Below are 19438 nucleotides of genomic sequence, written 5' to 3'. Positions count from 1 at the left end.
TCAGTCCTTTTGGGGTTTTATAGAAGCTTTATTACATACACACAATTGGTTTACTCATTGGCCATTGGTGATTGAACTCAATCTTCAGTCCCCCTCTCTCCAAGGAGAGCTTCAGTGGGGGAAGGCAGGCAGAGGGTTTGGACTGAAATTTCCAACCCTCTAGTCACATGGTTTGTTCCCCCCAAAACCAGCTCCAGCCTTAGGTTACTGAGGGGCTTTCCAAAAGTCACTTCATTAATATGAGCTCAAACAGAGTTCCTTATGAATGACAAAAGACACTGTATCACTGAGGAAACCCCAAGGATTGAAGAGCTTTCTGCCAAGAACTGGGACAAAGACCAAGTGTATATTTTACTTTATCACTAACTGTAAATATCTATGTTGAAGAAAAACCTAGGCCAGGAAGATGTCTGAAATAAGTAGTTAAGGGGCACCTGGGTGGCTCGGTTGAGCATCTGATTCAGGTCATGATCTCCCGTTCCTGAGATCGAACCCCGTGTCAGGCTCTGTGTTGACAACCCAGAACGTGCTTGGGATTCTCTGTCTTTTCTTCTCTCTCTGCCCCTCCCCCTTGCCCAAAAATAAATAAGTAAACTGAAAAAAAAGTATTTGAATTCACCATTATCCAAGGCGCCATTTAAGAATATGTTTCTATGTGGGGAAGTATATTCATCCCAAGGCATGCAAAAAATTGCTAATTATGGTTCTTACAGAGTCCAATTTGAAGATATAAAATCATTTTAACTCTTGGCTTGCCCATCAGGACCTACAGCATTGTACGTCCCTCCCTCTCTCCTTGGCTTGGTCAGTCTCAATATAGCTGATTGTGTCAGTTATTTATTACTGCAGAGCAAACAATTCAAAATTTAGTGACTTAAAATAAAAACCATCCTATTTACTCATAGTTCTGGAGGTCAGTAATGTAGGCTGAGGTCAACAGGGTAGGTAACTTTTGCCTGTGTGGCCTGGAGTACTCAGAGAGGCTGAAGTCTTGGGGGTCAGCTGGGGGCTGGGTGGTCTAGGGGGTCCTAGCTAGGTTGGTTCATCTCTGTTCTGCATAGTTTCATCCTCTAGTGGGCTAGCCTGGGCTTCTTCACGCAGCAGTGGTGGCATTTCTGGGGGGACAAGAACAGAAGGTGCAAGGCCTCCTGTGGCCTAGGCTTGGAGACTGTGCAACATCACCCTCCCCAACATTTTATTAGTCAAAGGCAGTCCCAAGGCTGCCCAGGTGGAAGGGGTAGGGCAATAGGTTTCACCCCTTGATGGGACAAGCTGCAAGGGACAAATAGCTTTGTGCTGTTTTTAATCGCCCACATCAAGAAATCCATCTAACTTTATCCTTTCTTGTACCGATGCCTAGTTTTTTGTCTGTATCCGTTGGTGATGCCAGTCCAACAGGATGGGAGTGAAAGCCTTTTCCAAAAATGATTCCAGCTGTGATGGGCAGCTGTAGTCTCATTACAGTCTTTGTGGTTGTTGATAAGGTCAGGCACATCAGACCTTTTCGGAAACTCTGTCGCCAGTATCTTGTAGGAAGAGGAGGCAGAATGGTCCCAATTTGCTACCCATGACAGATTGCCAGGGAAATAAATGGTTGCTTTTTTATACTCAAGTGCCTTTTTCACAGAACCCTTGCTGATAAACTAGTGTTAGCTGAAGACCAGTTAGCATGCTGACATTTCTCTAAGAGTTGTTATCTCTAGGCACCTGTGGATAAATGTGCTAATGAGAGACTTTTCTTAAGGGCTCTTAGATCCATGATTATTCCAAGCCATGGTTGAATGCAAACATCATCAGAACAGCGTGTTATGCTTAATAGCTGAGAATGCCTCTGTAATACTTAATCCCCTTTATGCTCGTGACAGATCAGCCTCTGAAATAGGAGCACGGCCCCAGGGGAAACGCAGCTTACTCATCAAGCCTCAGGTAGGAAAGCACCAACAAGTAATGACTTCCCAGCCGTGGGATGTTTCTAGAGTCGATATATTTCCAGTCTAACCGAGACAGCAACCAAAGTGATCTTTTTCCATCAAACTTCATTATTCAAACCATTTATGGGATAATTCTCTGAGAGAAGCTGTTTCTTAACACTTCCTTGGTTGAGTAAGCGGCCAGTGGAAAGATTCTATATATCACTCAAAGGCTCTAATCAAAGGGAGTCTTGGAGACCTCCACTGTTTACACAAATCTGGTGACCAGGCATTTGGAATTTGTTCAAGTTCCTATGGAATCAGTGTGATCCTTGATGGTCTACCTAATAACATTAAGGCCTTAAACCCTGACCTTGGGCAGTTTTACTCTTCCCTTCTTAAGGTTTTCATGTTCCGTGTGGACTGTCCTCAATTGTGGTTGTTACTTTATCAGTTAAAAGTATTTCTTTCTGCGGCACCTGGGTGGCTCAGTCTGTTAAGCATCCCGACTCCTGATCTCAGCTCAGGTCTTGATCTCAGGATTGTGAATTCAGGCCCCATCCTGGGCTGCACTCTGGTTGTGGAGCCTACTTAAAAAAAAAAAAAAGAAGAGAAGGACAAGGAGAAGAAGAATTTCTTCTTACTGCTTGAAACTTCTCTTTCCCAACATGGCCTTTCCTTTTACTTTCTATCTTCATTCTCTGATGGGACTTGTTTACTTTTTAAGTTAGGATTTGGTGCCCGAAACAGAATCCACAAGGATTTAATTAGGGAAGCGGTGGGAAAGCCAGAGAAGTGGCATTTTAGATGAGTTTCCAGGAGAAACTCCTAGAATGCCAAAGAACTGATTACCAGTGAGTGGCTCCCTCTCCTAAAATCAAGAAAGTAGGCAATCAGGAGGCTGTTCTAGAATCTACTGAGTTCAAGAACATGGCACTAGAGCTGCAATCTAGGGCTGAAGAAACTGGGATCTGAAAGTTAGGATCAGAAAGTCAGTGCTTCTGATCACCCACAGAGCTGGACAGGTACTCCAGAAAATTCCACCATCCCTTGACCTTGCTTGCCTGTAGCTAATAGCGAAAAGCAGCATGAAAATGGTTACTATCTCACTTCCTCCTTGCAAATATCACACAAGTAAATCTAATGAAAGGAAGCAAATTTCTAACTGAAAGAATCTGGGAAGTGTGGTAGTTTGAGGCCTTCTACCCTGTGCACTAACGACACCCTAAAAAAGAAATGAACGGGAGTGCCTATTGGCTAAATCCTGCGGGGCGACTCTCACTGCTCATCCTCCCCTCTGACGACATTAACTGGAATATTTAACAAACAAGCATGTGCCAGGCAGTCCTAAACTCATTTTTCAACATTATCCCACTTAATGCTTACATCACCCCCCTAAATTAGGTGCTATTCACCCAGTTGTCCAGATGACGAAACATGGGGTCAAGGAAGTGAAGGAATCTGCCCAAGGCCACAGAGTAGGAAGGGGAAAGCTGGTAATGGGACCCAGGTTTGTGTGATGCCAAAGGGAATATGTGTCCAAGCCTACTTGGTGCCAAAAGCTGTGATCATAACCACTACATTAGACCACCTTACAGAGGTGCGCATTCGGCGCCCAGAGATGGGGCTCAGCCAGCCTCGCACAAAAGAATAGATTTTCATTCCCCTTTCTGAAATGGGAGCATTTGCTTCATTCCCTTAACCCACTCCAGCCAGCTCTGTATCCTGAGTAAACATGGGCCAACGAGAGAGGTCTGACAATACTCTTGCTACATGACATTAACCGTGGCTTCCTTCACCGCCCATACGCCAATCGGTTTTCTACAAAAACAGTTATTCTCACAGAGAGACTTGAAAAGCATTGAGAATCTAATGGTGTAAAAAGAGCTTGAGAAGGATTTTTAGCTCCGTGTTCATAATCATCCCATGCATAATGAATATCACTCACAAACATCGGGACAGTGAACACAGGCCCTCACATCTACTGCTGACCCAATGATGAAGAGCCTTTCGGTAGGTGAAAATCAAGACAAGGGCATAGGCTCACCCACTTGATCGGGCACCAAGGGCTATTTAATGCATTTTATTCTACTCTGATAAAGAATGTAATTTAGAATCTGCTGGAAAAAATCCCCCTCTGGAGGCTGCTTGAAGCATTCTTCTGTCATGGCTGATTACTACACTAGTGTTTATTGTCAGCAAAACGAAAACACAAAAATACCGTTCTTGGCATCATGCTTCTTTTTTTCCATTATAATCCAATCAAGGTTTAAATCCTCTCAACTGAGCAGTTCTTCCTTCAAAGAGAATGCTGCAAGAGTCCACGATGGACATGAGGTGAGCATGCGTCGGCTCCGACCTTCACCGGACTCGGAATCTGGCCGGTCCTCTGGCCATGGGCAGCCTCGCCTCTGCACTCAAGACATTTTCTTCTTGGACACAAACACCTCGAGAGAGTTTCTGGCCCTTAGAGGGAATCACGTCACACACACGAAGAGATCAGTAAGAAATGCTTTCAGCAGGCAGGCTTTTTGAGAACTATCACTTCCTAAAAAATGTAGCATAGGCTGCCAAAAAGGGGTTATTTTTATCTGAGGAGTCCCATGGGCTACACCCTCCTTAAAAGGATAGGATAATGAAAATACACCTTCCTTCTTCCTCTTTGAGGATCTCTTTACCAACAGTAAATGTTCTCAACTAGCCATGAGGTGCCCCTTCTGCCTAGAAATCACCTCAGCATGTGTGGGGCGTTAACTAAACGTGGGTGGTGATTCATCATGAGTAATAGTCGATGCTGTGGCATCATCGGTTGGGAGAATAAAAAGTCCTCCTTTTATCAGTCAGATTGTCTGCTCTTTTTATCTTAACAGATAATAATGTAATATCCCACGCTAGCACCCAAATGCTCAACTCCCTTTTTTGTTTCTTATATAATTATTTGCAAATTCTTCCTAACTCCCGTGTGATGCACCTGTCTCCGTGGGAATCGTTACTGTTTTCAAATATGAACGGTTATTTATTATATTCAATGTCCAGTCTTCTTGGGGTTGAGTAGTTCTAGTTCATTTGGCTTTTCCTTAGCCTCCAGCATTAGAAAGTCAGCTTTGTGACTCATCTCTAAAGGCTCTCCTGGTTCTGCATATTCCTGTTCTCTAAAACCCTGGGCGAGTTCTGATCTCCTGGAGCACAGAGTGTCATACAGTGTCCCAGCCTCCATATGTGCAAGAGGAAAATGACCTGCCCTGAAAAGGAACCAACTCTTCTTTACAGATAGGGACTTACGTTAGGAAAGGGATTTATCAGCCCAGCTGGCATGTGAGTGGAGAGTAAATGGTAGTGCCTGAGCCTGAGCTCAAATTGAGATGGAACCAAAAAAATCTCATCAGTGGATGATGTCCACTCAGTTATATTACTTGTGCCAGCCCAAAAACAGTGACTCAAAACTTCTCCGTGCCCCAAATTCCCTTATCGGTTATTTTTCCTGGTGTCTCTTTTGTAAACTACTTTCCTTTAAACTTAGATTATGTACCGTTAGTCTGTTTGAAATTCTTGATTTTTAATTTTATTAAAAAAAATTTTTTTAAACTAATGATGGTTAGCATTTTACTAAAAGTTTATGTCCACTAACGAGTATGCAAGATATATTTGCTATTTACTTTTTTGTAATGTTTTCTCATAAAAGGAAACACAAAATAGTACCTGCAGGAGACCCCTCACCCTGACCGTGCTGTGCTCAGATGTCCGTAGCTGTCTCCAAGAGAGGGTTATTTTTATTAAACCGAGACACGTACTGACACAAAATTCATAAAATAATCTCCCTGCATGAGCACAAGTTGTATAACAACACAACCCATCTGGGGGTTTGGACTATATAGAAAAAAACTGATCGATTTGTCATGGGGTTTCAAAAACAAAGGGTGAGGAGGAAGGTGTCCCCTCATTGTGTCTGTGAGTGAATATTTAATTTCCTTAGCCAACCGTTCGTTCCCTCCCCATGTCTAGGGTGATGTGAAAAGGGTGATACCACATCATTACCCTCTGGCTACGTGAACAACCACTAAATCCACAGTTTTCTGCCTCCCTTACCTACCTCAGTGTTTCTTCAGAGGCGTCATCCATGAAATGAGCTGGCTTCATAGCAACCCCCGGAGAAGTGTAAGTGATTTTTTTTTATCTGACAGATACGTGTCTTCCTCAATTACATTGGCAGATACCAGCATGTTATTGTCTGACTTGAATATTAAATATCATCTGCATAAATTGTTATATCATATTGGCCACTCACATGAGGCTCTGGAACACCAGCCATTCAACACTATGTTCTAACCTGTCCCCAAGAAAAAGCTTCACCACCCCAACCCCCACTCGCTGCCCTGCTATCAGCATCATGGAAATCATGTTCGTAAGAGTTTCTTTCCAAGGAAAGTGCATTCATTCGCAATTTACTTTTCCCACTTATATTCATTGAATATATCAGTATGTGCTCGTCGGATGTTTTGATGAACACGAGGTGTACAGAATTCTGGAATGAGTCGGTAAAAATCCAGTCAAGAGCACGGAATCTTGAGATTTTTGTTAACCCACAGCCTTGCCATGAGTCAATGACGATTTAAGGTGCTGACCTCACCCCCACCACGCCAGACTCCCTCAGGTTCTTCCTTTACATGATCTAAGGGTATAGGGACTCAGCCCGGAATCTCTGCTCCAGGGGACAGTGCCTCAGAAGACTTTCTTAGGTGGCCCTTCCACCCAGTAACCCCGAGGCTGAGGATCATGAAAACACACAGCCACCTCCGCCAGCAGCTAAAATGTAGGCTAACGTAATAACCATGGAGATCACGCCACAGTTGGGATTTTGTGGTTGGTGATGTTGGGTTGAGGTGGGGTGTTGATTACTGTTGTTTTGCTTTGCTTTTTTCTCCCATAATGTTCACTTGGTGAATGAGTGTGGGGGCAGTTTGGTGACCATGACCTCAGGCACTCTGTTAGCTGATCCTCTGTTCTCCCGGCCTCTCATAAACTCCAGTGGTCTTAGAATTCAGCTCTTTCCTTGTCCCCCTTCCTCTGCCACCTCACAGCAAGAGGCTTCAGTGGCTTTATTATTAAGCAAGGAGGCTGGCAGGGCCAAAGCTAAGCTTTTAATGCATCTGGCACTGGGATCCTACACGCGTCTCCACCGACTTGCATGGGACGAGGGTCCCCTAGGGCCCAGACACTTTTGGACACATTTAGATACTAGGAGACTAAAATTGCGGAACAGACAAAAGCCAAACTACAAAAGGGGACTTTAGGCCTCTGAACGAAAATTCAACTTGACAGTTGAAAGAAGAAGTTGGAAGAAGACAGATCAGTCGGTCTCAGCACCTAATGGAAGGAGAGGCAGCATGGTTCTGGAACCCACGTGGTAGTTCTGCCCCATGGGCGTGCATCCTCCACAGGTGGGCAACTGTGTGTGAAGAGCTGTACAAGCTCCTCTAGGAGGGACAAGGGGGCCATCTGGGAAAATTCCACATAGAGGAGAAGCCACTCCCAAACCGGGCATGGGTTTCCATTGCTGGCTCGTCGCCAGCCCATCTCCACCTCCCTCCACCAGGGTGAGCTCACTCGTTCTCGTGGGTCCCACTACCACGTGCCTCCTGATGGCTGTCGAACCCTTTCTGCAGCCCACACTTGCCCTGTGTGCATCCGCGTGTGTGCCCCGAACCTGCCCATCAAAAGGCACCACAGATTTTAACCTATTCAAACTGAACTCATTTTCCTATCCCTCCACACACCCCCACCCACACCTGTGTTCCCTGTCCGCCAAGTAGTATGATGTTGTGAAAGACCAATAGAGCTTGTAAAAAACGTAGTTCCCTGCCAGGGAAAAATTCGTGCTTTTGAAGTGCTGAAGATGGGGAGTTTGTGATGATTATTGTAATTAAGAATTGAAAACTGTTGGGGCGCCTGGGTGGCTCAATCGGTTAAGCAGCCCCTTCTTGATTTCCACTCAGGTCGTGATCTCGTGGGTTCTTGAGTTGACTCCTGCATCGGGCTCTGTGCCAAAGGATTCAGCTTGGAGTCTGCTTGGGATTCTCTCTCTGCCCCTGCCCCTGCCCCCACCTCTTGAAAGAAAGAAATAAACTGAAAAAAAAAGAAAAAGAAAAGAAAACTATTACTCTGGAATGGCCAAAGTGAATTTGGAAACCTGTCAACAGTTAAAAACAAGCCCCTTACAGAAGGTGGCTGCCTTTGTGGTGAGCACAGCATAACACTAGAATTGTCAAATCACTGTGTTGTGCGTCTGAAACTAACGTGACATTGCGTGTCAACTACACTTCAATAAAAAGCAATCAAAAAAAGCTAGTGAGAAACCAGCCCCAGACTTCTGTTAGGTCATGGGTTTCGCTCCAGGTGCTTGTCCTCTTTGGTTCAGAGTCAGTGGCAATGGAACACGGCTTTGATATTTCTTAGGCAAGTCCGGCTGTTGCCAAGTAACAGCTTTTACAACTTCTACTGGGCCACCAAGCCAGGAAATCTGGGGTTGATATCCTGGTTGTCTCCGTCCTCATGCACACTGCCTCTTATCAAGCCTTGAGTGCCTCTTGTCCTGGATCCTCGAGATGTGGCCAGAGGAGCAACATTCCCAGCATCACCCGGGAGCTTGTTGGAAAGGCAGAATCTCGAGCCCTGCCTCAGACCTATGCAATCAGGGTCAGCTTTTCGACAAGATCTCCAGGTGTGATTCATGGGCACATGTGCGTCCGAGAAGCACTGTCCTCACTCCTGTCCCTGTGACCATGCGTCTGTCTGCAGCTCACCCTCCAGCTCTTTTAGACCTTCCTACAGTGTAGCTGTGACCAGTGCACCCTGAACGGTTTTATTTGTGTAACATCCTGCACCCTGGCCCCCCTTTGCTGAAATCTGTCCTTTCTGACCCTGGCTAAACATGAGAATCATGGGGATTGCTTTAAATATTTCGTTTTAATGTTTTTTCATTTTTTGAGAGAGAGACAGAGCACGAGCAGGAGAGGGGCAAAGAGGGAGACACAGAATCCGAAACAGGCTCCAGGCTCCGAGCTGTCAGCACAGAGCCTGACGCGGGGCTTGAACTTACAGACTTCGAGATCATGACCTGAGCCGAAGTCGGACACTTAACAGACTGAACCATCCCAGAGCCCCTTTCAAAAAATGTCAATGCCCTTGCCCCAGTCCCTGAAATTCTGATTCAGTGGAAATGAAGGTTTGGTCTAATGTTTAAATTCCCCTCACCTGATGTTAATGAGTAGCCACGAGTTGAGAACCATTGAGCCAAAGATGAAGTTTTAATTCACTACGATGGCAGGTGAGTCTCTCTAGGGCTGAGCCTCTCGCTGGCTTTCTCTCTGTCACCACGCTGTGTCCCGTCATGCCGAATCCATAGTTGACAGCCCAAACCATTTGTTGGATGAATGAGTGTTTGCATCTCCTACACCGGGAATGGTGATCTGTGGAAAGAATGTGTATTCGCTGCATTCTGAGAAACGCAGAGGCTGCATTCGTGGGCGGAACGAGGGAATGATGGAAGATACGTTTTTCAATTTACGACAAAGCAAATGCCTCATTTAACGACAGCCAGGGACTGCAGACAGCCATGCGGGAATGCCCTTTATGGCCCCATGGATGATTCTACACAGTGACAGCTCTTCTCCTCCCAGACTGGCAGGCAAACAGGAAGCGATGGGTCTTGCTACCCAATCAAATATTTTCTGCTTTTAATTGAGTGGCAACAGAGCCAACGGAGCTTTATCGGAGGGACTTGGTCCTAGAGATGAAAACATAGACATTTTTTTAGTTTGCAAATGGCGTTATTGTTTTTTCCATTTGCCAAAACATAAACATGCTTGGTTTTTTTTCTGATTTTCCTTATATTCCTGACTGACAGAGAGGCCATGGCTAACCATGCCTTTTACACAAAAATGACTGTTAAAAATTTGGTCTACTTCATGTTTTTAAAAGCCAATCAGAGGCATCGTGATACCGCATTTCTCCAGCATCTCTTTAACATCTGGACATGGCTTATGTGCCGTAATGCTGCAAGACGTCCGGAACCCTTAGTGCTGTCACTAACAAAACCATAACCATACTGCTGTTATCACACCCAACAGAATTATCCACAATTCCTTTGTACGTATCATCCGTTTCTCTCTTGAGCAAGCTCTCCAGGTTCTGTCTTTATTAACCTCACCCCCTACTCCCCCCCGCAAATCCTTGTGCCCTGCTCTGTCCATTCAGCCAGACCCTCTGGAAAAGTACTTCCTGGGAACACCCAGCTTCAAAAGAAGGGTGAGTCACATTGAAAGTACATCATCACGTCCATTCCTGCCTTCCACCCCATCTGTGTAGAAAAGTCATAACATTCTGATTTCTGGAAGATTAAGGCACCTGGTTTTTCTCTTAAAGGGGAAAAGCAATAGGTCAGCTCACTTCCTTCTTTCTCTATTTTTAAACAGCCTTTTCTCTAACAATTTCCTTTCCTGTTACACCGTGCCCGCATTTCTCCTTTCCTTCTCACTTACCCTCCTCCTCACCTACCAAAGATTACTCACATGGTACTCAGGATACCAAGCTAACTCACAAACAGTTCTCTGGAAAACCTAGGCCTGATTTTCAGTAACCTGGATCAAGGGTTTTTTAAGCATTTGATTCTCAGTCTTAAACACAGTCTATTAATTATTCCATTAACAGTGATGAATCCCACTATGCCTCTTCCCCCTTAGGGTGAATTCACTCAGCTGAAGACAGGCTTTCCACTGAGACCCATTTAAGAGAAAAGGGCATTAACATTGAAATGGATTTTTTAAATATAAAGTAACACTTATTTACTAATACCAAGTTAATTCTGTACAGGAATGCTCTGTGCATGGTTGAAAAGCCATTGCCACCAAAAGTCCGGAAGTGTTGGGACAACTGGAGGTGAATCCCGGAACATAGCTATAGCCTTATAGAAGCAAACACACGGTGTTTAGGACCCCACTACTGAATTCTGTTAACGTTTATTTAGCAATTTGCCATGCCTCAGTGAATCCTTAGAACAACCCTAAGAGGTAGGTATGATTATATCCATTTCACAGTGACTCACCCAGATTGCACAGCTAGCTGGCGACAGATATGCTCCAAAGCCCTGTATTTCCCAGCCAAATACCCAGGACTCTGGTTCTCACACACCGTGCTTGTCACTCTGAAGTCAGTGCTTCGTTTCCCTTCCCATCTCCAAACTGCATTGTTCCCTGGTACCTCTGAAGAGGCTTCTGGAAACATGACCCCATTCAATTGCATGCAGATGTTTATGTCTGTTTGCATTCATTTATTTTTCTGGGGAAAAAAGACTTAAGTTTAACAGAACACAGAAAACTAAAAGTTAAAAACCACCTATTTATTTATTTATTTATTATCTTTAGGTAATCTCTACACCCAACATGGGGCTCAAACTTACGAACCCAAGATCAAGAGTCGCCATGCTCTACTGACTGAGCCAGCCAAGCACCCCAAGAACCACCCTTTGAAAACACTGCAATTATTTTATTTACTTATTCATTTATTTACTTATTGAGAGAGAGAGAGAGAGAGAGAGAGAATGCAGGCAAGGGAGGAACAGAGACAGAGGGAGGGAGAGAATCCCAAGCAGGATTTGTGCTGTCAGCGCTAAGCCCAACGTGGGGCTTGATCTCACGAACCACAAGATCATGACCTGAGCAGAAATCAAGAATTGGATGCTTAACTGACTGAGCCACCCAGGTGCCCCTTAAACCCTATAATTGTTTTAAACCTCTGGTTGTGCAATTGGCAGCCTCAACCTGTCCCTCTCACAACTGTAGTACATGCACACACACATGCACATGTACACACACACAATATATCCCTACAGAATCCCCACATCCTTAGTTTAATTGCCCTGTATGACAAATATTCCTCTGACCCAAGAGGCATTTTCAAGACCAAACTTGGCACGGCTCATATAACAACTAAACACATCTAGGGGAGACCATTTTTCCTGGAACAGGATGCCTTTAGAAATGAAAACTCAGAGCAGTTGTTCAGGTGACAATTGTATTACTACTTCAGTCTACTCAGAGGACAACAGTAATAGATACACAAATCCTTGGCTATAGATTCATTACTGACTCAACAAGCATTAATTAAGACACTTCTGCTTTCACAGCCTGTGAGATTTTTGCCATCAAAGGTATTTCATCAACCAGACTTATGTCTCAGAGAGAAAATAGCTGCCCACCTGAGAAGCTGGGGCGGCCGGGAAGGATGAGATTAAATTATCAGAATGCAGGCCAATGAAACAGAGTTATTGCAGGTGATAGCTGGACATCTGGGGGGGGAGGGAATAAAATAACGACCCTCAAACTCCAGAATCCTGCAGCTTAAAAATATGCTTTGTAAACTGAAAATTTTAGTAGTTGAATTCACTGTTCTTATCTAAATTGATGGCCTCAAAAATCAAGAACACCTCAAAGAATACAGAGAAGAAAATTATGGGGGCAAGAGAAGAGGCTCGGAGAATAGATTAAGGAAACAGCATGTGGAAAATTAATGTCTACACAGTCAGGGCATCTGTTACCAAGGTATGGTAAGTATCGCAGTTATGTTAGGAGCGAGATCAATACCAGCATTCTTATGAACGGGATGATAAAATGTCAACGACTTGCTTTCACATTCTCAAAACAAAAACAAAAAACCCAAGCAGAATGAGGGAAGATGCAACTAGATGAAGTAAGAATGATAATATGTTGATAACTGTTGAAACTGGATAACGGTGCAAGGGAATTCTTCATAGTGTTTTAAAAGAAGTCGAGTTAAAACAAAGTGACAGAAAATGGTGGAAAATTGAGGGTGACAGCGGTATGGTAGACCACACTCTCTGAAGAGCCTGCTCCCACTGAAATGTAACTAGTTTCTTGGTAACTTACAACAAACAAAAGCTATCATGATAATGTATGTTGGACATACCAGAAAGTAAAGGAAATGTTCAAGAACCAGAAAGAAAAGAAAAAGAAGAACGAGGCCTTAATCTTGAGTTGGGAATATAAGCAATACACAGGTAAGTAGGAAGATTAATAACACATGGCAATCCAGTGGGGTAATCTTTTGAACTGATAGTGCTAGAACAATTTGATTTTCATATGTAAAATTATAAACAGGTACATAAGGCTGACCCTTCCCTCACACCATATACAAACGGAACTTAAAATGAATCGTAGGTGTTGCGGGGCGGGGGGGGGGGGGGGGGGGGGAGGGAGGGGGTTGGTGCCTGGGTGGCTCAGTGGTTAAGCCTCCGAGTTCAGCTCAGGTCATGATCTGGTGGTTCATGAGTTTAAGCCCTAAGTCAGGCTCTGCACTGATAGCATGAAGCCTGCCTGGGATTCTCTCCCTCTCTCTCTCTCTTATTGCCCCTCCTCTACTCATGCTTTCTTTCTCTCTCTCTCTCTCAAAATAAAATAAGCTTAAGAAAAAAAGAAAGTGAATCACAGACTGCCCTGAAATTTTTAAAGAGATCAAGATTGGACTTGATATTCTCTTTTACAGGTCGCAGGCCCTTTTTATCACCTCCCAGGATGAATTCCTGATGCAAAACCTAATCGGAAGCTAACACAACGACTTAAGGTCTTTTTATCCCTAATTATCACCACTAACCACCAACTGTCCCTCTGATAAAAAGCATTTTTATATCATTCCTATCACTGGAGTCCTACATTCTACATCCTGTAGTCATTACAGCTATTTTCTAAATAATCCCAGATCTACCCCCTTCCAGTCACACAAGAGAAGTGCACTTCCTGTCTCCCTTGCAGCTCATTGGTTGCCACGTGAATAGGTCCCGCCAGGAGTCGTGAGCAAAAGAGATGTGCGTCACTTCCGGTTTAAATGTTAATTACAGTGCAACCAGCAACCTTCAGGGTAGGAGCAGCTCCATCAACCCGGGTGTTTGTGTGAGTACCGTGAGCGGGGGCCCAGACGGCCATCGATGGACACAGAGCGAGAACAAGGAAAAGACCTTTGCTGTTCTGAACGGCTGAAACCTCGGGGTTGCTTGTTACCACACTGTAACCTGACCCATTTCAATTAACATCACCCCTGGGTGAGGAGATGTCGTTTTAAATCACTTAAGAATTTCATTCATTCCTTTATTCCTTTATCTACCGAGGCCCTCCTCTGTACTTGGAATTGGACTAGCTCTGGGGAAACAGCAGCCCAGAGGGCACACGTGGTCCTTTGCCTAGGTCTGTGGCTGCAGGTAGAAAAATGTGGGGGAAATAAAAACTTTATTCACATAAGTAGAAAGTGGCTTGTCAGCTAGCCTCTGTGAGGTCCGTTTCCTCATCTGTAAAATGCACACAATACCTACCCTGCAAGGTTTTTATAGAGGTTGGCAGCAATGCCTGGTTCCTGAAGAGGAAACTAAACAACAGCTATAAATATTTTATTTCACATTTCATAAAAAATTACTTTGGGCAAACAATGAAAAGGTAGCAGAAAATAAGAATTTAAATCCTCTGAGTACCATTTTCACATTATTGCCATTTTCACATGATTCTTTATTCTAGGGTATCTTGGGGTGTGTGTGTGTGTGTGCTTATTTTTAATTTAGTGATTGGCCTTCCGGCCCTAACTGGAACTGGTTCCAGGATCAAGTAGCAAGTAGCTTGGGTTTCCTTGGAGATGAAAGGCCTCAGAGAGGGTTCTGTGTTTCCATGGGCCCCACTTGCTAAGGACAAATACCACCTTCCCACAAGCCCTCAAGAATACCTGTGTGAAAGTGAACCTCTGATGTACTGGGATCTTTTCTGTATTTGGATCACCTGAAAGGCGGGAGAGGCAGGGCGAGAAGAGATGCCCACAGAGAACAGGTTGCACGGAGGGATTAGAGATAGTGGAAGGTACCCATGTGGCCTACATGATCATTTTCATCGGTGTGAATGAATGTGTCTGCATGAGTGGGCGTCCGTGACTCAGGCCAGGTCTGAGTGGCTGAGGATGCACATGATTTCGAAGCTGTCCCCAACTTCCTCGGTGTCAAACAGAAATTGAGAAGAGGTACATGAGGAAGTTTTCTTGAGATAATCATCATCGCCATCTCTAAACAGTCCCTCGACCCTCCCGGCAAGAGTGATGACATTTGGACCGTCTAGAAAACATGCAAAATAGCCGAGCATTTGCTTAATCTTTACGAGGTGAGCAGGGATGGAAAAACAAATTCAGTACTCAAACCCTGGGGAGCTAATCAAAGCCAGAGAGCTGTTGACTGACAAGCCTGAGGAATGGGCAGGTCTTAGGGTGTGAGGACAATGTTCGGGGACATGTTGCATTTGGGAAGCCGATGGAGGTGGTGAGTATGTGGTCAGATGTGCGAATGTAAGCCAAAGTGAAAATGTTAGGGCTGAAGATACATATTTGGGAGTCACCCTTACATGAATAGTAATTGAAACCTTGAGAATGATTAAAAATATTCCAGATTCTAGGGGGACCTGGGTGGCTCAGTTGGTTAAGCAACAGACGGCGGCTCAGGTCATGATCTCACAGGCCGTGAGTTCGAGCCCTGCGTCGGGCTCTGTGCTGACAGCTCAGAGCCTGGAGCCTGCTTCGGATTCTGTGTCTCCTTCTCTCTCTGGCCCTCCTGCTCACGCTCTGTGTCTCTGTCTTTTTCAAAAATAAATAAACCTTAAAAAAAAGGTTAAAAAAAAAGACTATCAAAGTCATGAAAAAAAAAAATAACCCAGATTCTAGACAATGAAGGCAGAAGAGATAACAGGATGGTGTGAAAACCACGATTGCTAAGAACATCAGGCCTTCTCTACGGTGCCTCTAGAAATGAGCAAAATAAAGAGGAACATTGGGTTGGTCCCTGTCTTTTGCTTCAGCCATTAAAGCCTCAAAGTGCCAGTTCTTCCTAAGCGGTGTAACATAAAAATTAAAAGCACGGGGTTTTCGAATCAGGTAGATTGAGATTTGAATCATTGAATCATTTCCAAAATGTACTACATGTGTGACCTTGAGTGAGTAAGTTAATCTCTGAGTTTTGGTTTCTTCAGCTATAAAATATGATAATATCTACAACAAATAGCTGTTTGCTAATTAGAGAGTTACATTATATATATATATATACACACACACACACCGTATATATATACATATACAATACATATATACATATACATATACATATAACTATATATGTATGTATATATATATGTGTGTGTGTGTGTGTGTGTGTATACACAACAAATATCAGCACTCCCTCCTCCATGGTATAGAATCTTTGCTAGAAAGTGGTTGTCCAGCCAGAGACTGTATTTCCCAGGCTCCCTTGCAGGTAGGTGGCCACGTGACTGAGTTCTGTCCAGGAGAATGTGAGCAGAAAAGACAGCACAAACTCCTAGGTCCAGCCCATAAAACCCTGCCATTCAGGGCTCCTCCATTTTTTTTCTCTTTCCAATGGATAGAGTGTCAGTCTTGGGTCCCAGACTTATGATGTGGAGGAGGGTTATCCTGCTGAACTATTCTATCACCCACTTGTTCTATGAGCAAGAAATAAATTTTGAATGTGTTAGAACCATTACATACTTGGGAGTCTATTTGTTACGGCAGGTACAAATAGCAAATAACCAATAAGGTAGCAGTTAGTCTATTCTAATGGGTTTTATTTTTCAGTGACATGACTCCTGAGAGTCAAGCATGTATCTGAGAGGTACTGATAAATAATAGTATCATTCTAGTGCCTTCAGGCCCCACGTCTGTTCTTGTTAGGGCACTAAATACCCAGAGATGTATACTCTCATCTTTTTGGAAGGGAGAGAAGAAGTTGATAATGTTAGGGTTGGCTATACAAGCTTTTAATAACACACCATAAGAAACAGGGTAGTTTCTGAAAGAGGGCAGGGCACAGGTTGAAGTTTGCAGACATGTGGTCAGTAAGAAATTTCTTGTGGCAATGTGCTGGAGGGACTCTTAAAAACACAGGTGTCAGGAGGCACCTGACTGGCTCCGTCGGTGGAGCATGTGACCCTTGATCTTGGGGTTGTGAGTTTGAACCTCATGCTGGGTGTAGAGATTAGTTAAAAATAAAATCTTGGAAGACAAAAACAAAAAACAAAACAAAACCCAGAGATGTCAAATATTCATTTTTACATTGCTGAAATGTAAACCTCCTTTTCTCAAAACTTAAACAAGTTTAAGCATAAGAGACTCTTAAATACAGAGAACAAACTGAGGGCTGCTGGAGGGGAGGTAGGTGGGGGGATGGGCTAAATGGGTGATGGGTACTAAGGAGGGCACTTGTTGGGATGAGCACTGGGCGTTATGTGTAAGTAATGAATCACTGGGTTCCTCTCCTGAAACCAATATTACATGGTATGTTAACCAACTTCAATTTAAATAAAGAAACTAAAAAATAAAATAAATTTTAAAGGAAAAAAAACCCACAACACCAAAAAACAAGTTTGATATGCACACACACACACACACACACACACATACACACTACATCTCTATATTATACATCTCTAAAAGTAGCACAGTTTTTTGTAAAGATATGGCTGAAAAGCTTTGGGAAAGCCAGAACCTGGTTATGGCTTAGATATCTCAAAGAGGCACTTACTGAAATAGGAGTCTAACTAGAAAGACTAATTAACTACATTGTGCTCAGAAGGAAGGGTAATGGTAATCATGAAACCTTAGTGGGGCAGGAGGGTGGGGGGGAGAGAGTTAAAAAAAACAAAGAAAGGGTCAGACTTTGCCAGTGTTTATCAGTGTCCTGGAAGAAATCCACCGAGTCTGGTCAACAAGACCATTCCATTCAGAAGAGTGTTTCTACTCCATTGGAAGAGATGGATATTTTATTAGAGCAGTCTATGCTAAAAACAGCCTTAAATCATTTATTTCAGCAGTTGTAGCAAGAGATGGTAAGCAACAGATATGTCCATCAAATTATGGTATGTCCATACAATGGAAAAATCAGCCATCTTGGAAAGATATCCAAGGTATAATGTTAAGAGAGAAAACCAGGCTTATGATGGTGTGTCTAGAGTACTACCAGAAGTTCATCTACAAGTGAAAGAAATATACAAACACGTATGTCTCTACCACATATAGAATATGTCTCAAAGGAAGCAGAGATATTGGTAGGGATTGATTGAACAGGGAACATACGTGGGAATGTGATTCTGCTTTCACTGCATCTTCTTTTTTTATTTGAATTTTTTAACGTGCATGTTTATTATTATTATTATTATTATCCAAGAATAATAGTAAGTAGTAAATTAAAAGACAGAACAGCAGATCATCTGAAAAGCTGTTTTGTTTTGTTTTACTTTAGCAAATCTGCTGCACACACAAGAACAATGAAGGGGTAGCTAAAATTGGATGTACATTCTAAATTCACTCTTTTCCCTCTAATTCTAGCTGTATCAAGGCCTTTCTTAAAATTATAATTGGCTTCTCATATACACAAGTCTACAGAGAGAAAACGACCTGCCCAGTGAGTAAGCTGTCCTCTGGTCCCCTCATGGTTATATTTCTTACTCTAATTCAAACATCTACTCTTGGGAGTTTGAGTATAATAATTGTGTTCCTGTATGTCTAATCAGAACACCTACATCTGAAACTCCAACCAGAAGACCAGATCTGGTAAGGGGATCTGCCCCAGAGACTGGCAGCTGGTCAGTCCGGAACCCTCCATTCACTAAGTGGGTGGCTAATGCCCGGAGCAGAGGACGAGCAGTTTGCCCAACTGGCCCCATGCCTATGTCAGCCACACTCCCCGCCTCCACTCCTCAAGTTCCTTCTGCCTGTCTTTCATCCAGCCCTCTATCCCATGGAACCCATGCCATTTCTGGGAGGAAAGGGAAGAATGCGGATTTTTCTCACCAGGCAATGGTTCTGTAACCTCATTCGGGGGCTAAAATATTAGCAGAGGATGTGTTATGAACCAAAATAGACAAAATAACAACAAAACGAAGCCAGGGCTATCTAAAGACTGTGTCATTAAAAATGATTTCATCCCCCCTGGGCTCCAGAGACGTGATTTACAGGAGGCAGTCAGCCTACCCAGGTGGTGAGAACTCATTTTTAATAAATGATAGCGAGTAGGTTTATCCCGACCTGTGACTATGAGTCACCGTATTTGAAGCTGTTTGACAAACACCATCAGAAACAGATGACCTTGTCCAGGGGACTTTTCTTTTCAGGGAAACTAAGTGCGTTTCCTGAGAATGCTGCTACTGAAGGTCTCACGTCAGATCAGTGAGAGAGACGTGGGCCTCTGTGGACCAGACCTCGTGGTCACCAGGGTCCCCTTCTCCTCCAGACGTCTGTGGTTCTGCGTGCTTGGAAACCTGGTAGGAGGAATAGCATGTACTTCTGAGTAAAACGAACCGTGGTGGGAGAGGGGGCGACGTTACTTTTCGGGGAAAAAAGCGACAGGCTTGTGATCCCTGCCGTCACTGATCATAGTGCAAGTTAATGACAGACCGAAAGCTCAGCAACCGTTTGTTACTTGAAAT

The 19438-nt window shown here is 43.7% G+C and overlaps 2 long non-coding RNA genes across 2 annotated transcripts in view; both read left to right on the top strand.

Moving 5' to 3' along the window:
• Positions 1–6252, top strand: part of LOC131506502 (uncharacterized) — a 59158-nt gene extending 52906 nt beyond the window's left edge. Inside the window, exon 5 of the long non-coding RNA XR_009258982.1 lies at positions 5913–6252. This is a non-coding gene — a long non-coding RNA (uncharacterized LOC131506502). The remainder of the gene's footprint in view (positions 1–5912) is intronic.
• LOC131506503 (uncharacterized) lies at positions 1027–4753 on the top strand. The gene is made up of 2 exons (XR_009258984.1): positions 1027–1926; positions 4178–4753. It is a non-coding gene; the product is annotated as an uncharacterized LOC131506503 (long non-coding RNA).
• Positions 6253–19438: the final 13186 nt, after the last annotated feature.

Source organism: Neofelis nebulosa, chromosome 3 (genome assembly GCF_028018385.1).
Source record: "Neofelis nebulosa isolate mNeoNeb1 chromosome 3, mNeoNeb1.pri, whole genome shotgun sequence".
Classification (NCBI taxonomy): domain Eukaryota; kingdom Metazoa; phylum Chordata; class Mammalia; order Carnivora; family Felidae; genus Neofelis; species Neofelis nebulosa.
This window is presented reverse-complemented; position numbering and strand designations above follow the sequence as displayed.